Genomic DNA, 16,710 nt, shown 5'->3' with positions numbered 1-16,710 from the left:
ATCAACCTCGAGCGAATTTATCTACTTGATATCGCTTTTATCAGGTCGATAAATCCACATATCGACCAACTTAAAAGGCAACAATTGTATTATTATTAACTCCAGCCTACTCATAAGTATAAACATTAAATACAAATATCTGCAGCCTTTGGTCATCTTTCGTGGTAAATTGTGTACGACGCCGCATTGTTTTAACGTAATAACGTGTTATCATCAAAGCTGGTATCAATACATGTTTTTGGGTCCGCCTTCGAGTCAATACGACTTTTTATCATTGATCATGTGACTACCTTTAGAACAATGGAAAGGACTATAAATATAGATTTAATAATAAAAACAATAATTTCATATCACATGTGCAACAACGCTATTTTGTTTTTCTGCGCATATGATATTACATATGAGAGATCGATACTTTCGTATTGATTAAAAGACGATGCACTTATTTATATTTAGGATTAAATTACTTTATCTTGTGTTCATGCATGTGCGAACCTGACCCATTTTTCTTTTCTGCTTTTGAATGATTTATTAGTTCTACATGCAAAATTTTGAAAACAGTTTTTCATCAAATATTAAATTGAAACTATCACCATCAAGTTGGAAATAAACTAACTACTAAGAAAATGAGTGCTCACTTATATGTTTCGTAGTTATCGCCGTTTTTCGAATGTTACTGCTGCCGATTATGTTGAAATAGTGGTCAGCGATATGTAAACGTCTAGACTATACCTGTCAAAAAGTCTTTTTATACAGCAAAGTCGCCACAGTTACTAAGTGCTTACTAGTAAAGCCTCCTTAATTCTGTCTTCATTATTTGGTAAGTAATAACTTTTTAATGTTAAATAAATCATTTTATCAATTATGCTGATTTTCCAGCAAATGTTTTTACTTCTATATCTTTTTTTCGGTATAATAAAATAAATAATGTATTCCTGAGAGGGTGATCTCTCGAAATATGAATACAGACCTCGGCTGGCGCCTCGGTCGATATTCATATATCTCGCGGTGAACGTTTTTCATATCACCTCAGGAATGCAATATTTATATAATATTTCCAGTTTTGAAACTTCAAATACAACTGACTCGTAGACAATAATCTCTTGTCTATGTCACAAGGGTTGGAGCGTTTGCCCGTCAATCGAGCGATCATAGGGTTGGCGTCCGGTATGGTCTCTCTATCCGGGACTAATATTTTTCAATGCGACAGTTGTAAGTTACTGTAGAGAAAGGGTTTAGTGCTTACAATGGAAATGTATAATAAATTGTTGACGAAAATGGACTTAACATCCCAAAAGGCCAAAACAGGCAATAATTCTTCCCGACTAATTCTGACTTTTAAGTTGGTCGAGACTATGGTATGCACAGTCAAAATTTTCCCAGCACCACAGCGTGAAAATGAACCTGGTAGTCATTTTATAATTCTATTCCATTCAAAAACATTTCAGGAACATTTTCAGAAAATAAAAGATGCACACTGAATGGAGAACGATCAGTAAAATGTTTAAAAAGAAGTATATATATTATGTTTTTCATTACGCCGCTTTTGTGTGTAACATGCATTCAGGTATACACATGTAACAATAAAAATCGGAAAGAAATCGAAAATGGCTAACAAAATAGGAATATACTTAAAATGAAATTTATGCTGTTGTAAACTTTTTTTGGTGATTAATTTATTTTTCCCTAAGATACAAGCATTAAATTTTGTATGTAAAAATTTGGTGTGCAGTAGCTGCGCGTGAAAATAGGGTAGGAGAAAATTAGGACAAAAACGAAGTAGGAGACCCCGTGTATTTTTCGTTCATTTTACAGTTCAATAGATTTTTGTGATAATTGTATTTTTTTAAAGAACACACTACTTAGTCATTCCGCTCGAAAATATAAAGGTTTCAATGGGCCTGTTATATCAAATGAAACATAATTACTTTTTGAATTTAATGGACGCCCCAAAAACTAGATTAATCGCCGTAAAAAACAGAAACGTCACAACTATACATGTTTAGGGTTGAGCTAAAATGTGATTTCTCGGCGCCATTTGCGTAAAAAGTATGAATTTTACCGATTAGTGTACATCGGATGAAGATCAACTTTTACTATAATTTAAACAAGTTTTGAAGGATGGAACTTGTTTTTGAAAATCCCTTTCATTACACCTTCTTTACCGTAAAATAGAAAAAATTATGTAAGGTTAAAACCTTTCTGAGATGCTTTATGGATTTGGCCACATATGGGCAGTTTAACAAACCATTTTAGGTGGAGAACTACACCCAGATCCTTCGTAAGAAACTGCAAACTATCGTATAATTACTCTGTATAAAAAAAGAGCAACAATTTAATTTGCATAATTACAATAGGTTTGGTTCTACCGATGACAAACCTACAGAACGTAGGGACTCAGAAGGCATACAGACACTAAAAAGAAAAATGGCGCGAAAAAAAATGGTAGTCGCATAATGGCGGATACAAATAGTCCTCAGTTTTTTTTCCTCTGTAGAGCTATTTTCCTTATTTTCTTTGCATTTTTTTTTGCTAAAATCACATGACAGATCTATGCTTGACATGTAGGTAGCATTTTTATAATGAAATAACAACATTACAAAATTTTTCATGGAAACGTAGATCATACACCACCAGTATAATTTGGGGTCTCATTTTTTAGCTTATTTTGCAGTTTGTGTGTTTGACTGAAATTATTTTTCTTGCATCAAACATGACCCCCACTTTTCTTTTGATTTTTAGTTACTACTGACAATATTCTTCAAGAAAATGTAGGTTACAGAAATTTAAAATGGGTCATGATGTGTGCTGCGGTCATTGGAATTAGGTCAATTTTATATAGAATAAAGAACAACAACTATTTAGTGTGTTATAACCAGAATGCGACAGCATTAAAGCTGCTCAATATAGATCCAAGTACAGTTCACTTCCGTTGTGGTCACGTGACCGTAGTAAAGTAAGCAGTGTTAGAGCAAATCGTCTGCTGTACACCTTGATATTGATAAATTTACTAAAAATTCTTAATGAAGAAATTTGTGAGATTTGAAGAAACAACATCCATTCAAAGTTTTATGTTGCTTTTTTCAGACTTATTTGTAAGTCATGATTAGCGGGCTCAGAGGTTCTTCTGTTGTTATATCCAAAATGCCGAGCACCAGCAAACTGACTGAAGGGGCATGCTGTATACAATAATATATCAAATCGACCTAAATCAACTGCAAAAATTTGCAAGATATGTCTAACCATTAAAGTTTAAACTTGAAGTATCCAAATGCATAAACTGAAAGTGTAGAGCAAACAAACCTTAACAAGTTTTTACTTGGTCTTTTTTCACGAAACAGTGAGAATCGTTCTATATATTGAGTTCAACTGAATGGTTAATTTGTTCCCATTTAAAGTATTTCTTTTTATTTTTGCGTCGAGTTTCGGTTCACCAACTAATGTGAAATACACTCGATGACTGCTTCCTGGAAACTTACCAGTACTCGCGCCGAAAGAAGGGACTGCTTGAGTCACGGTCAAAATCCGCTGACGGGATTCGACCCCGCGACCTCCGGATTATGAGACATCTATGCATAAAAAGTTTAAAATTTGATAAAACGTAAGAGAGGTCAGTTTATAAACAGATACTAAACTTTCGAAATTATCGTCATATAATTAAAGGCTGTTGTGTGAAACATGCTGTTGATACGAATAACTGTTAACAAGTAAAAAAAAAAAAAAGTGCGTGACTTTCATCGTATGTCTGTTCACTCGACTAAGTTCAATTCGTTTTTGTTCCAGAGATAATCAGAATACTGCGTGAACAAATCTATCTCAGTATTTGGTTCTATATATTTATACAGGAATATTTTTTTAAAATATGGGTACCATATGTAAAACTTTTCAATATTCAACACTGCATTCTTCGTGCGTAAAAAAAATTTTGTTTCCGGTATCCCAGCCTATCCTAAATTTTTGACTAGACCCTAAATGTTTTTATGGTGTTTGAGATTTTTTTTTCAACTTTTTAATAATAAGTTTCAAAACTGCTGATTCTATGCTTTAAAAATGGTCAGTGATGTTAGAAATTATTCGTATTCATTCTTTTTGACAAAAAAAAAATTTCCGGAAAGTCTCACTGAATTAAAAAAGAATAATAAAAAAAAACTTGCCCACTTACTACCTATTTTTTAGGCATGTTACCGGGCACAAAGAACTTTTTAGGCCTTGAGAATGCACATGTGAAACAAAAAACTTTTTTTTTTAATAAAGTAAGCAAATTATAGATTAATAGACCAGCTTTTTTTCGGTGGCCGTCATTTCTTTGTGCCGATATTGTGGAAGCAAAATTACAGAAAAAAAAAAACCACTAAGAAAAACATTGAACTTTATGAGGCTCGCGAGGAATTCTTTTCTTCAAAATATAACAACTTTTTGGACAAAACGTGATTATGAAATAGTATATTATGATAACGATACAAAATTTCAGAAACTAATTATAAGGCTCGTCCTTGCAATAGAAAACAACGCTATCTATAAAGACTTCCTGTGTATATGTTAACAAACAATAAAGACGTTTTTTGCAACCAGAAAGAATACGCAGTCTTAACTCATTCTTCAAAGAAATTCCTCGCGGGCATCATAAAGTTCAGTGTTTTTCTAAATTCTAAATATATAAGTTGATATCGACACGATATCATTCGTAATTATATTAGCCCTCTGTCCGTAAGTTTCCGGTGGTTTCCGTACAATCGGAATCGGGTATTTCCGTGGTTTAGGCCGGGCTGGGCCGGGCCGGGCCGGGCCGGGCCGGGCCGGGTTTTATTAATAACCACTATAAATAGTCGACTAGACTACCATTACCTTTAATGCAAGTATTTTTTACCAATATATGCGTCATTAAAACATCTACCATTGCCGATGAAGATATTTGCTGATTTACAGAACTGAAGACGTCTTTGACCATAATTATTACATTTGTCATCTTTTGAAAAGTGCTTTACTGCAGTACGGGAAAACCCAATTTATCAAGTTTATTCATTGGCAGTGGCTAGGATTACGCCTCCGGTTCTAGGATTACGGAAGTTCAGTATTCCCAGACAATCCTAGAATTACGGAAGTATGTAAGAGGCAACAAGTATATGTAAGAACATACATAAATCGTGGCCTCAACGCGAAACTAGACTATGTGTATATAGAAATAGAAGCAGATAGACTAGCTTCGCGTTGAGGCCATGAAATGATGTTGTAAACTTACTTATTTCACTGAAATAGCGAGTTTTTCATGCCTACCGTATTACATGTATTTCGTGTTATTGATCCGTCATTATACATACGCTTTTCTTTCCAAAAGCATACTAAATATACTGGTTGGGAACCATTTTCCGGACACATTTTAATATTTCGGCTCCATTATTCCCTAAAAAAATTGACATAAATGAAGCCCACACTGCACAAACTTCAGCTCCTGCCGCATCCAATGTCGTAATCAGCATCGCGTTGTGACGTAAAATTTTCGTTCCATAAAAGTTATTTTCCCCGTCAGGTAAACCAGTTTCCGGACAAATATTTTGACGGTGTTTTGCAGTCAATTTGATATCAAAATAAGTAATTAAACTATTTCTACACATTTCTTTATTATTCATCCCTTCAAAATTGCACTTGAAACATATCCCGACTTTCAATAGCAGCTACGAAAGCAAACCGAGGTTGACTATAAAAAACTCGAATTCCGTCTAACACGAATTCTTGATAATTCCAATAAATATAGAATAAACTTAGTGCAAAAATCGACAGCCCTGCATCCTAATTAAGTAACTTTTACTGTGAAACTTAAAGTAGAACATGTTATCAGCAGACAATCATTATGTAGTTTAATTATTTCTCACTTATGGGACAGAAAAATCTCTATTTTTAGAAGTGCTGGAAAATCTTATCTCACATGGGTTATCCCACACTCCTGTGACGGACTCCTTCATGCGCTGAATATACATATTATTTACGTAAAATAATTAAAAATCAGGTACCTTTATCCTTTCTCTCCGTTCCTTATAGTGTATTTCTCGATTCAAAATTCATTACTTTATGAGAAGAACGTACCGTTACGTTACAAACGATAAAACTAAAGCGGAACTTTGTTATTGTGGGTCACTGAAATATCACGACGTCACTTCTGCTTACGGACGCCAATTTCCCGCGTTTTAAGTAGTTTCATATTTTTATGCTTGTTTTTATTGTTTCTGTTGTGGTAAGTGAGAAATAGAATCCATCATTGGTGTTCGGTGAAGATCGGAAATCCCAACCCTCGGGCGCACCGCTCAAGTCTTAAACTCGGCTAGTGTGAACTACTGCGCATGCGCAATGCTATCTCTATGCCCCGTTAAGACAGAAAGTTGTTTTACTATTTGTTGCATGGAAATTTCATCAAAATTATCATACACGACATACTTATTGAAATCCACAAAATCATTCAGAGTTCTTGCATTAAAATCTCCTAAAATACATAACGAGCGCTTTCGAAAACTGCCGCCTATTTTATTTTAGTGTGTTTATCCCTTTGGCATCAGTAATGCTAGTGCGGGATTTTCACGCCGCACCGGGACAGACGGAAGTAACCGAAAACACTAGAAGCAGGAAACTTGATATTTTGTCTTCATAGTACTTGATATAGTTAAAGTACTATGTAAATTCAAAGTAAAATGAATCTTTTACTTTTATATTGCAATATTAAACTCATTCCTTTCATTTGTACATTCATCTCGATCCTTGACAATTTGAATTACACCATCTACTTTCGTTTTTGAACAGGTCCCAGAGAAGTAACAAATCAGCTATATAAAGCTAGAAACAGCTATAGAATCAATAACATTCATTCAACATTAGTCCAAATAGAAGGACATTTCGAGACAGCGTGATAACTTTTGACTGTCGCTGCATATTTCTGTTCGGAATTAAATCTCCAATTAAAATCTATTTGGAACATTTTCTGGTACATGTATCCCCGTGACATCGGTTTTCGACGACGCAAGGAATCATACGATTGCCAAAAATAGGAAAGGAGAATAATTAAATTGCCTACTTGTCAAGCGACAAAACAATACAAGACCTTCACTTTGTGTGTGGTTTTTATCCGGAAATCTGATTTTTGCAAGTTCTATTCGGATAAAAAAGGAAGTTGGTTGAAAGCACCTGCGCGCACTTTGCGACTTACGTATTCGACGGTACCCGCCAATCACACTAAAAATCTATACCGTACATTGAATTTAGTACAAAGCATCACCTATCATGAGAAACAGTTATTGTTATGCATTTTATCAACGTTTTGACCGTATTCAACGGTATTTAATATATTTTCAGTGAGTTATTGGTAAGTCCTATTCAAATTTGCATTTATTAAATATAATTGATTGTTAAACTTTGGGCACCTTGCATAAATCGGCTCTGCTCCGTGTTACTCATATAGATCTTTGCACCCAACCATAACATTTATTAAGTAACACCCATTTAACAATGTAGATGGGATTTTTTTTATCAATTTCTGCCTGAATTGTTAACAATTAGCATTTGCAATGTAAGTACATCTTAAAGAATGGCTTTGACGTTCTTAGTTTATTCTGCAAGGGAGTCTTCTAAATCAGATTGTGATATTTTTACTGTATGGTATAGGTTTTTTAAAAGCATGACACGACCAATAACAACAAAGATGGCCGTGTCTGCAGACGAACATCTAAACTATTTTCATGCTTCTAAGTGATTAAATGAGAGTGCCACTCAAGTACCAGTTTTGGGATTAAATAAAAGATGTATAAAACGGTATGTTGATATTAATTTATCATTTTACTTTCCATTTTTATTTGATTAAGTTATAAAATGTGGACACTAGTAGAACTTTGTTTATTCTACCAACATACCACGTGATCACCACTTTACATTCGCGGGATATGCAAATTAACCGGAAATACTGACATCGTCGAAAACGTATGTCCGTCGAAAACGTAAGTCGTGGGGATATACTCAACATCACTAATCTCGCATCATCACTAATTTCGCGGTATTTGAGTTGCGCCACCTACGTGGTGTTTACCGGGGAAGTTTGTGACCAGTTTTACTCATGCTGGCGAAAAATGTTCCTCCCAGCATTTACATTGCTAAATATCTGTCAATATTTATTAAAATCGTATTTTTCACATGGCAGTGGCTAGGGTTACGGTACCGTAATCCTAGCCTCCGATTCTAGGATTACGGAAGTTCCGTATTTCTAGACAACCCTATGTGGATAGGTTAGGATTACGGAAGTATTTAAGTGGCATCAAATATATGTTAGGACATGCATAAATGATGTTGTAAACTTACATATTTCACTTAAAATAGTGACTTTTCATGCCTGTCGTATTATTTCATGTTCTCGATCCGCCATTTTGGGTTAGTAAAAGAAGAAAGAGAAAAGAAAAAAAATAGAGAAGAACAATTAAAAATGAAAGAAAAAAATGCAAAATCATGACTATCAAATAATAACGTACTCTAAACAACAAACAAACTTTCAACAATATTTTTTTAAATAAATAAATAAAACACGATTATTTTTAAGGAAATTGAAAAGAAAAAGAAATGGGCTATGAACTGAGCACCTCCTCGTGATCACGGTGGCCCGGATATAGTTGGACAACATTTTATGTAAGCATTGAAACATACTGACACATTACTATTTTCATTAAGAAGATTTTAACTTTCATCATTTATAATCATTCAACAGCATATAAATAATTGACTACCTATATTTTACCTACCCAAAATGGTTGATCGATAACACGAAATAATATGGCAGACAAGAAAAAATGCTATTTTAAGTGAAACAAGTAAGTTTACAACACCATTTTCGCATGTCCTAACATGTCCTTACATATATATTTGATTCCTTTTAAATACTTCCGTAATCCTAGCCTATTCTCAAAGGGCTGTCTAGGAATACGGAACTTCCGTAATCCTAGAATCGGAGGCTAGGATTACGGTACCGTAACCCTAGCCACTGCCTTTTCACATATCTAATGCAAAAATCCATGAATTACGCAAATATTTGCAATGTTTATAAGTTCGTCTACCAGCTGATTGGCATTAATTTTGTCCTCATTAATTATGCAAATTAAGTCCCGCCTATAGGTTAGAGGACACAAAATTTTACGTAACATCCCCCAGCTACACAAAAATGAAATATCGGTATCAGGAGAAACATCAAAACGTCTTAACTTATGGATTTTAAGGGGGAGGAAGGGATGTGGGCCCCTGACCATCTCCTCAAAATACACCCATGATACTGAGCAGTGAATTTTAACATGTTAGATAACTATCAAATAGAAAATATTAAGTAATAGTACGATTCTTAGGCTCCACTACATTATGACCACGTCCGTGACCTTGTGATTTACTTGCAAAATATCTGGTATGTCTGCTGCCCAGAGGAGAATATTTTCGATAGTGCAGATGTAAACAGATAATATAAAACGTTTAAATTGGCGTTTAATGACTTTTGAGTGTTCCTGTTAGTTTGACTTAGATATGGAGCTTTTCAATGTTTGAATCATATTTAGTGTTTTTTAACCTATGATAGTTTGATTGACACAATTGTTGAACTATACCGCGACATAAGTGATGTGACGCCACACGATAACAATGGCTGACTGTTGTTGTTCGAAGTACACATGGATGTTTCTTGAATGATATCTTATTCATTTTCACACAGTTATTGATGCATATGACATGAAATATTGTGGTAAAGACAAGAAATACACTGTTGTGCTGTTTCTTGTTTAATGTGGTTACATCGAATGTCAAGTACCGCGACATTACAGATGAACGGTATACAAAGTATTTGTAATGATTACATCTCTGATAATGAATTTATGTTGACATAAAAGCATAGACTTGCCTTGCTGTCATTTTATGAATGTATATTTTGTGTTTTATTTCTGTAATTCATAATTTTAACAGGCTGGTCACATTGCCTGATCAGGCTTAAAAGCCAAATCAAGCTGTTATTGCTCATTGATTTGTTGTTACGCGATGTTGTCAGACTTAGGATTCGTTCTTTGTATTGTTCGATACGATGTTGGATTGTTGAAAATTTTACAGACAAAGATAGGAAAATGTGTTGAGGTAATTTTAAAAGGTGATGCATTTAAATAACTGAAGGCAATGTTTGAATGGCAAAATAGCTGATGATATCTTTTTCCTGGCCATATAAAGAAAGTAGAGTGGGCAGACCAGTGCTCGGTGTATGTCACATTTCTCCGGGAAATTCTTAATATATATTTAAAATATCAGCTCTTACAAGTCCCATTTCATTTGTTTACATTATGCCTGATTTTATCCAAGTGCGGTTTATTTCCAATAATTATGGTCACGTGGTCACAAGTAGAGGAGATGATGCAAGGCTTAAAGCCATTCAGTTTTGTGTTCTATTCTCATTAAAACAGGTTTTCTGGTAAAACAAGTATTAAAAAAAGTAGCTTGTGGGCGGAATTTTGGAGAAAAATTTTTGTTTCTTTATTTTATATTTTATTTCTTTATGCTTAAATAAACTATAAACCCTTATCATGGCATTTTATACGGACCCATTGTACTTAACTTTTATGTAGCTTGTGCTGTTAAAGTAATTGATATATACTATGTGGACTAATGGCACTTCTGAAAAGATTTCCAAAAATAATGTACTATGTAAAGCGCCTTTGAACATGAAATTGATCATGAAAAGAGTGCTATATAAATCTGGTATAATAATAACTGTCATCAGTTATTCAGGGGTTCCATTTGACCCGGGACCCCGGGTCCGGACCCGGGAGATTTTCAAAAGACGCTCAAAGGACCCGGCATGATATTTGCCTGTGCGTCCTTCGGGACCCGGGGGCATTTTCCTTTGATAATCCTTTCTCTTATCATTCATTTCCTTCAGTAAAACTATTTCCACGATAGACACGTGTATTCAAAATAAACACTCGCGGTCATGCCCTCCTGCCTTTGATCTTCTGCTAAATCCCGCCCTTTCTCCTGTAGACATGCCTCGCTGATTTTTTTATCAGCAAGTTACGTCACGGCGAGTGCACATAGGTAACAAGAATCACTGAAGTGTGGAAATAATTGATAAAGCGTATTGATCCTGTGTACTGTCAAAAAAAGGCGCCAATTATTAAATTATCGTAAGCAGCTGATTACCGAGCATGTTAAAAGTGCCCTGCAAGATTTTTTATGCCAGCTTTAAATTAGACCATTGTTTAGTGATCATACCGTAATTTCAACAAGAAACTTCACAAATTTTGATGAATTTCGAAAGCAAAAATAAGTTTAGAATGTCCGTTCACGAGTCTAATTACACCCGATGTCATATGCATATTTCCAAAATTCCTTAAAAAAACTGACTTTCAATGCAGATTTTAATGATAAGCAGCATCATTATTTGAGGAACTATCTCTGATTTAGCTTAGTTAGCCAAGTAAACTGAGTAAAAACTACTTTCCGATGACATTCCGAAAGTGTACCAGTATCCGGATAGTACATTTTGGATACATTTTTATAGAGTGTTATAGCACTATTCTGTTATTAAAAATTAAATGAAATATTGAAGAAAAACCTAATTAAAATAACATGAATTTTGATAAATATTAGTTTACAATTTGAGACTATATGACCTGAAACTGACATTTTTATTATGCTGTAACATGATTTTGGGTTTATTGTTTTCTTAGATAAAGATCTACGTATTACTAAATAAAAAAATATAGTCAATTATATGGACATGTTGGGACAGGACTCCTGTATTTTGGAAAAGGACCCTTCAAAATTTGGGCCAAGGGTCCTGGGACTCTTGGGTTTTCAGGTCTAGTGGAACCCCTGAGTTATTGATTTCATTAGTTAGACTCACATGATTGTGACAAATTATCTTCAAATGAATTCCTTAAGATAATTGTTGTATAAAATGTGTTTATTCAATTTATAGATATAGAATAGAGAGAGGGGTAATTTACGTTCATGTTATTATACTTTAAAAAAATCAGTTAACCAGTATATCCTATGTTGTGTTAGATATATCTTACACTTCACCTTGATGCATAAATAGTTCAAAATTACAACCTGCAGATTAATATGCCGTACACTGAGTGTTGGTATACTTCGCACAAACTGCACAGGTTTTACTGGTACTATTTTTAGCTCCAGCCTATTACTAGAGTGACTATGTGACTAGAAATATGTAAACAGTATGGTTGAATACTCGCAGATTGTTCTACATACTGACGATAAGTACGGTAAGTTAATGCTAAATCAGTTTTTAGATTTAAAATATGTAGTTTTTACGCCGAGCATTGGTCTGTCCACTCTAGTTGAAATCACAGCATCTGAGGGGTTAAAACCCATGACTAGGGAGTAGTTATATTGGTATGTGTTTTTCATAATTATGGCTAGGACTCAAAAAGTACACATCATGGTCATTAAACTCAATCCACTCATGTGTTGGACCCCTGTGATATGGGCCAAAATGTGCACCCCTGCAGAAGTGTGTCCATTTGTAACATTTTTCATAGGCATATGCTCTAGTAACCAAAAGTAACCAAAGAAAAGAAGGCTAATTCAGTAACCAGAAAAAGAGACGTCTTTTCTCAAATTAATTTCAATACATTTTTAGCTCACCTGTCACAAAGTGACAAGGTGAGCTTTTGTGATCGCGCAGCGTCTGTCGTCCTTGCGTCCGTCCGTGCATGCGTAAACTTTTGCTTGTGACATTCTCTAGAGGTCACATTTTTCATGGGATCTTTATGAAAATGGGTCAGAATGTTTATCTTGGTAAATTCTAGGTCAAGTTCGAAACTGGGTCACGTACCGTCAAAAACTAGGTCAGTAGGTTTAAAAATAGAAAAACCTTGTGACCTGTCTAGAGGCCATAATTTTCAATGGATCTTCATGAAAATTGGTCAGAATGTTCAACTTGATGATATCTAGGTCAAGTTCGAAACTGGGTCACGTGCGGTCCAAAACTAGGTCAGTAGGTCTAAAAAATGGAAAACCTTGTGACCTCTCTAGAGGCCATATATTTCAAAAGATCTTCATGGAAATTGGTCAGAACGTTCACCTTGATGATATCTAGGTCAGGTTCGAAACTGGGTCACGTGCCATCAAAAACTAGGCCAGTAGGTCAAATAATAGAAAAACCTTGTGACCTCTCTAAAGGCCATATTTTACATGGGATCTGTATGAAAATTGGTCTGAGTGTTCATCTTGATGATATCAAGGTCAAGTTCGAAACTGGGTCACGTGCGGTCAAAAACTAGGTCAGTAGGTCTAAAAATAGAAAAACCTTGTGACCTCGCTAAAGGCCATATTTTTCAATGGATCTTCATGAAAGTTGGTCTGAATGTTCATCTTGATGATATCTAGGTCAGGTTCGAAACAGGGTCATGTGCGGTCAAAAACTAGGTCAGTAGGTCTAAAAATAGAAAAACCTTGTGACCTCTCTAGAGACCATAATTGTGAATGGATCTCCATAAAAATTGGTCAGAATGTTCATCTTGATGATATCTAGGTCAAGTTCGAAAGTGGGTCACGTGCCATCAAAAAGTAGGTCAGTAGGTCAGATAATGAAAAAACGTTGTGACCTCTTTAGAGGCCATATTTTTCATGGGATCTGTATGAAAGTTGGTCTGAATGTTTATCTTGATGATATCTAGGTCAGGTTTGAAACTGGGTCAACTGCGATCAAAAACTAGGTCAGTAGGTCTTGAAATAGAAAAACCTTGTGACCTCTCTAGAGGCCATACCCTTGAATGGATCTTCATGAAAATTGGTCAGAATGTTCACCTTGATGATATCTAGGTCAAGTTTGAAACTGGGTCACGTGCCCTAAAAAACTAGGTCAATAGGTCAAATAATAGAAAAACCTTGTGACCTCTCTAGAGACCATATTTTTCAATGGATCTTCATGAAAATTGGTCAGAATTTTTATCTTGATAATATCTAGGTCAAGTTCAAAACTGGGTCACATGAGCTCAAAAACTAGGTCACTATGTCAGATAATAGAAAAAACGACGTCATACTCAAAACTGGATCATGTAGGAAGAGGTGAGCAATTCAGGACCATCATGGTCCTCTTGTTCATGTATATCTATGCGCTAGTAGCCAAAAGTAACCAAAGAAAGAAAGATAACACAGTAACAAGAAAAAGAGACATGTTTTCCTCAACAAGTCTTATAATAGTCATTGGGTATGTGTATTGCTGCACATTTAAAAAAAAGAGTAACCAAAGCAGTAGAGTAAGTAACCCCCATAACAAAATGTATATAGTAGTTGAAATTAGCTGCTACCTGTTCGAGGGGAATCTGCAATCATGCATAAGTTTTGTTGTACCCCCCGACAACAAAGTTGTAAGGAGGGTATACTGGTTTCAGGTTGTAAGTCTGTCTGTCTGTCTGTCCATCCGTAGGCACAATCTTGTGCGCACCATCTCTCCTCATCCCCTTCCTTGACACAATTTAATGAAACTTCACACAAATAATCAGTAACAACAGTAGTTGTGCATGGAGCATGTTAGGTTCTTTCAGAAAAAAAATTTGCAGAGTTACGGGACTTTGTTTTTTGTTACTATACTATATACATAGACACAATCTTGTGTGCACCATCTCTCCCCATCCCCTTGACACAGTTTAATGAAACTTCACACAAGTGATCAGTAACAACAGTAGTTGTGCATGGGGCATGTTAAACTTTTTTTCCTATGTAAGTCTATGTAAAACTTGGGACCCCGGGGCGGGGCCATATTTGACCCTAGGGGGATAATTTGAACAATCTTGGTAGAGGACCACTAGGTGATACTACAGTACATACTAAATATCAAAGCCCTAGGCCATGTGGTTTTGTACAAGGAGATTTTCAAAGTTTTCCCTATATAAGTCTATATAAACCATGTGACCTCTGGGGCGGGGCCACTGTTTTCTAGTAGTCCTCAACCAAAATTGTTCAAATTGTACCCCTTGGGTGAAAAGAGGCCCTGCCCTGGGAGTCCCAAGTTTTATATAGACTTATATAAGAAAAAGCTTTAAAAACCTAGGCTTTTGGTATTTGGTATGATGCATTGTCTAGTAGTCCTCTATCAAAATTGTTCAAATTGTGCCCCTGGTGTTAAAAGAGGCCCTGCCCTGGGGTCACTTAGTTATTATGTGAGTTATATATATAGGAAAAATACTTAAAAAATCATCTGATCCTCACTAGAGGCCATATTTTTCAATGGATCTTCATGAAAATTGGTGAGAATGTTCAGCTTCATGATATCTAGGTCAAGTTCATAACTGGGTCACGTGGGGTCAAAAACTAGGTCAGTAGGTCTAAAAATAGAAAAACCTTGTGACCTCTAGAGGCCATATTTCTCAATGGATCTTCATGAAAATTGGTCAGAATCTTCATCTTGATGGTATCTAGATCAGATTTGAAACTGGGTCACGTGCGGTCAAAAACTAGGTCAGTAGGTCTGAAAATAGAAAAACTTTGTGACCTCTCTAGAGGCCATATTTTTCATGGGATCTTTATGAAAATTGGTCAGAGTATTCACCTTGATGATATCTAGGTCAAGTTCGAAACTAGGTCACGTGCGGTCAATAACTAGGTCAGTAGATCTAAAAATAGAAAAACCTTGTGACCTCTTTAGAGGCCATATTTTTCAAGGGATCTTCATTAAAATTGGTCAGAATGTTCACCTTGATGGTACCTAGGTCAAGTTCGAAACTGGGTCACGTGCGGTCAAAAACTAGGTCAGTAGGTCTAAAAATAGAAAAACCTTGTGATGTCTCTAGTGGCCATATTTCTCAATGGATCTTCATGAAAATTGGTGAGAATGTTCAGCTTGATGATATCTAGGTCAGGTTCATAACTGGGTCATGTGCGGTCAAAAACTAGGTTAGTAGGTCGAAAAATAGAAAAACCTTGTGACCTCTCTAGAGGCCATATTTTTCACGAGATCTTCATGAAAATTGGTGAGAATGTTCAGCTTGATGATATCTAGATCAAGTTTAAAAGTGGGTCAAAAACTTCAAAAACTAGGTTGTTAGGTCAAATAATAGAAAAACCTTGTGACCTCTCTAGAGGTCATATTTTTCAATGGATCTTCATGAAAATTGGTCAGAATTTTTTATCTTGATGATATCTAGGTCACATGTGCTCAAAAACTAGGTCACTATGTCAAATAATAGAAATAACGACGTCGTACTCAGTTCAACACTGGGTCATGTGGGGATAGGTGAGCGATTCAGGACCATCATGGTCCTCTTGTTTAAGATACAGCCTAGAAATTTTGATGACCTACACAGTTTTGCACACAAATCGTAAAACTGAATTTCATTGACCATGAATGTGACCTACTGACTTTCTTAATATTTTATCATCAGTTTGACATTTGAAACATGTAGCTCATATTACTCAGGTGAGCAATCCAGGGTCATCATAACCCTCTTGTTTGTTACTATACTATATACATAGACACAATCTTGTGCGCACCATCTCTCCTCATCCCCTTGACACACTTTAATGAAACTTCACACAAGTGATTAGTAACAACAGTAGTTGTGCATGGGACATGTAAGTTTCTTTCAGAAAAAAATTTGCAGAGTTACGACACTTTGTTTTTTGTTACTATACTATATACATAGACACAATCTTGTGCGCACCATCTCTCCTCATCCCCTTGGCACAATTTAATGA

The 16,710-nt window shown here is 35.4% G+C and overlaps 1 protein-coding gene across 2 annotated transcripts in view; it reads left to right on the top strand.

The window, feature by feature from the left end:
* The first annotated feature begins 6,564 nt into the window (after positions 1-6,564).
* The window catches only part of LOC123549420 (uncharacterized), a 77,136-nt gene continuing 66,990 nt past the window's right edge, over positions 6,565-16,710 (top strand). The window contains exon 1 of one of the 2 annotated variants that reach the window (XM_053524820.1): positions 6,565-6,675. The gene's annotated coding sequence lies outside the window, so the exon portion shown is untranslated. Of the gene's footprint in view, positions 6,676-12,174; positions 12,276-16,710 lie in introns of those variants that run through there. The other variant, XM_053524821.1, reaches the window with a different exon arrangement.

The sequence above is a fragment of the Mercenaria mercenaria genome, chromosome 15 (assembly GCF_021730395.1).
Source record: "Mercenaria mercenaria strain notata chromosome 15, MADL_Memer_1, whole genome shotgun sequence".
Lineage (NCBI taxonomy): Eukaryota > Metazoa > Mollusca > Bivalvia > Venerida > Veneridae > Mercenaria > Mercenaria mercenaria.
The sequence above is the reverse complement of the archived record's forward strand: the minus strand, read 5'-3'. Positions and strand labels throughout refer to the sequence as shown.